Here is a 5,547-nt window from a genome sequence, read left to right as displayed (position 1 = left end):
AAAGTGCATAAACTTTAAAACAGTATTCAAATATAAAGCATGATCAAGGTATTATTCTAGTCCTGCATATTCCTGCATATTCCCCACAAGTGGGGAAATATGTTTTCAATATTATTTTTCTCATGAATGGAAAATATGTATTAATTATAGACTTCAGAAAGTATTTTAAAAAGGTCTCAACAATAAAATATCTACAAATTAACATGGTTAATTTTCTCCAGTAAGTTTCTAGTTATATCCATATCTGAACACATATTTTCAAATATATACATATATGCATTCACATTAATATATAACTATTTTAAAAATAAGATCATACAATGTAAAATTATTTCACTTAAGGTTTTTATCTAAAATATTCCTCTGTACCATTAAATATTTTTTCAGAACACAATTTAAAAACCTGTACAGCATTCTTAAAAACATATATACTGCATTTTATTTTATTATTTTTCTATGGTTGAAATTATAAGTGATGAAACTTGATCACTTTAAACGTATTGAAAATATATCTTAAAGGAATTCAAAGTGTTGGTATATGAATGTGGTGGGATGTCTTCTTAATATATTCCTCAAGAGAATTCATCAGCCTTCTTTAAGATTGGCCTTCTGTGTCCCCAAGGTTCTACTTTTCACTTGGAAATGTTTTAATATCTAGCTACCAATTATAATGGCACTATCACTGTACCTGAGGCATTTAATCATACATGATTCTCCCTTCTTTGCCCAACTATATCTGAATTATCTTGGAGAGAAAAAAATCGTTATTCTCCGCATGGTTGCAGTAAAACTGGTGGAAAAAAAAAAGTAATATAAAAGATCAAGAGAAGGGCCCTGCGAATTGCAATAGAAATTGCACCTAGATGTAGGAGATTGGTTTCTACTCCATGTTGAGCACTCAGATATTTTTGTGCCCTTGGGAAAGTCACTTAAATTTTCTAGACCTTTGACTCCTCAGCTGATAATTTATCTTAAATAGTAATTTTTGACTGTGAAATTTTTAAATTTTTCCTTAGAGGAAATAAATGTCTCAGTAGATGCAATCTAATTTCCAGGTGATATATCTAAAGTCAGGTAAAAATTATACAAATTAATTCTATATACTTGGCTAAGTTTACCACTGAGGCTTTTATAATTAGAGTCTGAGTTACTTGGGATGATTTATCGTCACATGTGGTTAGAGTTCAGAGAATTTTTCTAAATGTTATTTTTCTACAATTAACTTTTTTACCCCTCCATTCACCTCAACACATTTGTTGTAAAGTCTACAATCTTAATATTAGTTTTCATGTGAACATTAGATTTCTATTTTTATCTCTAAAACAGTCCATTTTATTGGTGAAAAGTGTATTTAAATTAGAAATTACGTTGGAAAAAAGTATGTTGTTGTAATATTCAGTCTCATAAGGATGAGATTTTAAAATTGCTTTGGAAAAAAGCATCTCCTAATAGCTGATATTTTCCCTTCTCACAAGATATGCTAAGCTTGAAGAGGCTCATTCTGCCAGTGTGTCTTGGAAAAACAAATGGATAAAACTAGCTCAGTTTATCGTGTATGAGCAGTGAAGTGAAAGGGATCCTGTCCTAACAGATATTAAAATATATTAAAAGGCTATATTACTAAGACTGCTATTGGCCCTGGAAAAAAACTGAAACCAAAGAAACAGAAATCAAAATCTAACAACCAAAAAAAGTCCAACATTAATAGAAAAAAATTAAATATTCAAAAGTGAGATTAGAGCACTCATTAGGCATTGCATCTGAAGGTTATGTGCTTTACTTCACAATTTAAACAAAATGAATTTGAGATGAATCAAAGTTAAAACAAGGCTATTTATGTAATTTAAAATAAAACTCCATAATTAATATAATAAAGTTTAATGTATTTTTATCACAATTACTACCATATACTTTTTTTAGCAAAACATGAAAAATAAAAATCTGCATAGAAAAAACAGTAAATGTGACAGCAAAAGCCACTGTAACCAAAATACAAGAAAGAAACAAAAACTGAATAAAGCAACTGCATCACAGTCAGTATCACAGGTAAAGCATTACTTAATATCCTTAACAAATAAGGAGATTTTATAAGTGAATATAAAAATTTTATATGGGATGAGAGGGAAATGACATAGGAATTGGATTAGAAAAAAAAACATGTAAAAGACAAATAAACACATGTAATATATTTGACCACACTTGTAAGCTTATATATTTGTCCACATTTGTAAACAAAATTAAGCAAAGAAAAAATAGTTTTGCCTGCAAAGTTCCTGTTATAAATAATGTAACACACTATCATAGATTATGGTGCAGAAGTATAAACTTCCTTTAGCCTCATTTATTGTTAAAAGCTTTCAAAGTTCATGTCTTTCGTTCTAGTAATTCGCTTCCAGCAATTTATCTCAAGCTAAAAATGGACAAGTGTGTAAAGGTGTTGTTAAAAGGATATATTGGAATAACTTATATCAGCGAAAAACCAGAAGCAACTTAAATATCTTTCAATAGGAGACTTATTAAATTAATCATGGTATATTTCTAAAAGGAAAGCTATATTGGTGAAAATAATGGCAACTAATTTATATATTCATTAACAGGCAAAGATGTATACAATATGGATTTATAGTACTTTTATTTATTGTTTACTTAATGTATTGTCTGCACTGTATTTGTGTGTGTGTGTGTGTGTGTGTGTATTATTAAAACATTAAAACCCTCTACTCAGAAAGTCGGAAAAAAATTCAATATTAGTTCCAGCTCTTAAAAGTCTTTCGGGGAAGTCAGTGGGGTACATCACTGAAAAATAGACGGGTGCTGACAACTCTTTGGTGGAAAAATAAGTTGCAGACTTATACAAGTTGCCCAAATGATTATCAAGCCGAGTTTGTTTTTCAGAAATAGGTTTCAAGAAATTTCAAAGAAGCTATAAAAATACTCCCTAACAATACAAAAATTTAACAACAAAGTTTAAATATATAGCAAAAGCCAAATAGGATAATAAACATGAATAATTTATGAAACAAGCCTTTTAATCCTAGAAAACTGAAATGGAGAAACCACACATTTAAGGGTAACATACCTAAAATGAGGACTAATAGCAAATAAAACAACTCTAAATGTTTCCCCAATGACTAAGCCACAAAAAGACAGCTTAGGAAAATTATCAACATTTTTTCAACTTGAATGTGTTGTTTAATGCATTTCTCTTTTTCCCTAGCCAATTTGGTTCTACTTGGATAAATCTGGTTTTATATATATATATATATATATATATATATATATATATATATATATATATATAATGTTTTTTCTACTCAGTTACTACCATTTTTTTTCTTTACACCTTTTCCTTAATTTTCTCCAGAAACATTTTTCTTTTGGTTTGAGCAGTTGAACTGACAAGGTTTGGAAACTAGAATCAGTATTAGCTCTTATTGGAATAGCACTTGAGAAATGCAGTCCTAGAAAAGGCCAATTTTGAACTGAAGTGGCTTGACAAAGTTAAGCATCCATTCTCAATGTGACAGTGACACCCATGTTATTAACTAGGTCAATGGCTGCTCTTGACTAGATCGCATAGCCCTGTATGATACTGGAATGTTCCCTGGTGAGGTATTGCAGAGTTATGTGCGCAAACACCCAAGCACTTAAGGTTTCAATGAATACAAAGCATCATTTTAATCTATTTTAGCATAAAAGAAACAAAAAATACTGCTGACCTGCTTTGCTTCTTGAACTGGCTTGGAGTGCTGTTCATGACATAGAAGACACAATAGTTAATGAGTAGCTACCACAAGCTCTTTAGACTTCAGCCCTTACTGCTCTCCAGGCCTCAGCAATGTTTTGGCAGTAATAATCATATTCTTCATTAACATCACAACTGTCCTGGGATGAACACCCCAAGGACTGGAATGATGTAATCAGCTTTTTCGTGATTCCTTCAAAATCCACATCTCCAACCAACTTGGGTTTAGCAATTATGGGATCTTGAACTCTATGTATTCTCATGTCAATGATTGCTTCTCCTCCCTTGATATCTGCTGTGATCAGATTTGGAATGCCTGAGGCAGATACTACAATATCTGCAAGAATTATATTTTTCTTCAACTGCTCTGTGGGAGTGTACTGATGAGATATTGTAATGTGGCATCACCTCCAGGACTTTCACGTGCCCCATCTGTGTTTAATAACATTAAAATGAGCATCCCAACATTTTTTTATTTCCCAGCTGCAATCACATTCTTCTCTAGGGCTGGAATGCCAGTTCACTTCATCATTTCCCACGTACCCTATGCAGGAGCTGGTAGCATGGAATACTGGTTCCATGAAGTACTGGTTCCATGGAATACATAGAGTTCTAGATCCCATAATTGCTAAACCCAAGTTGGTTGGAGATGTGGATTTTGAAGGAATCACGAAAAAGCTGATTACATCACACCCAACATTAAGTACGTGAAAGCAATCAACATCCCTGTCTGGAGAAACAGCATTACGGGTCTTTCTCTCATGGATGTGATCTGGAATAAGCCCCTGAACAAGGAAGCCATCTACATTATCATCATTCTTCAGTTTATTGATTAAATTCAACAATAGCTTCTTTGAAATTGAAGGTGATTTTACAACTGTCTCAATGTCAATTTTTACATCTTCAGCTGTCCTGGTTTTGTTGAGGACATAGGAATGACTTGCAGGATTATTATCGACCAGAACCAGGCTCAGGTGTGGGTGGTCCTTTGTTCCCAGAAGCCACTCACTCTTCCACCTGCTGCACTTCCTGTTTGATCGGCTGAACCATTTTTCTTTAAGAAATGACAACAGCTTTCTTTTATTATTATTATTATTATTATTATTATTATTATTATTATACTTTAAGTTCTAGGGTACATGTACACAACGTGCAGGTTTATTACATATGTATACATGTGCCATGTTGGTGTGCTGCACCCTTTAACTCGTCGTTTACATTAGGTATTTCTCCTAATGATATCCCTCCCCGCTCCTCCCACCCCACGACAGGCCCCGGTGTGTGATGTTCCCAGCACTTCTCTTGGGTTTATGCAAACATACACATACACACACACACACACACACACACACACACACACATACTTGATGCATAATAAATACATTTACACATAATCATCCTTGATATATAATAGATATATTTACACATATCCATAAAGAGATATATATATATCGCCTTATATATGTATATATACTGTATATATAAATACTCAGAGAGAAGGACTTAACTTGCACTTAATAAAACGTTTCCTTTGAAAGCAATACACTTAGAGAAAATGGTAGCTGCACATTCAGATAAAAATGATATAGTAATGTTAAGGCATCGGGTTCTGGGAGAAGCCAGTGTTCCAAGTCTTAGTCTTTGCTTCTAAACACATGTTCTGTGTGTTAGGCCAACTTGTGAATTCCTGTGAGGTGGAAGGGAAGATGGCGGAGATGACAGCTCTGCGCTGAGTGAGCACCAGAGTGGTGGAGGAGGCAGACATTAGAGCAGTTGCTGGGAAACTACTGTCTGTACTTTTA

The 5,547-nt window shown here is 33.1% G+C and overlaps 1 pseudogene; it reads right to left on the bottom strand.

The window, feature by feature from the left end:
• Positions 1 to 3,776: 3,776 nt before the first annotated feature.
• Positions 3,777 to 4,816, bottom strand: LOC115934371 (bifunctional methylenetetrahydrofolate dehydrogenase/cyclohydrolase, mitochondrial-like; annotated as a pseudogene).
• Positions 4,817 to 5,547: the final 731 nt, after the last annotated feature.

This window comes from Gorilla gorilla, chromosome 3 (genome assembly GCF_029281585.2).
Source record: "Gorilla gorilla gorilla isolate KB3781 chromosome 3, NHGRI_mGorGor1-v2.1_pri, whole genome shotgun sequence".
NCBI classification, from domain to species: domain Eukaryota; kingdom Metazoa; phylum Chordata; class Mammalia; order Primates; family Hominidae; genus Gorilla; species Gorilla gorilla.
The sequence above is the reverse complement of the archived record's forward strand: the minus strand, read 5'-3'. Positions and strand labels throughout refer to the sequence as shown.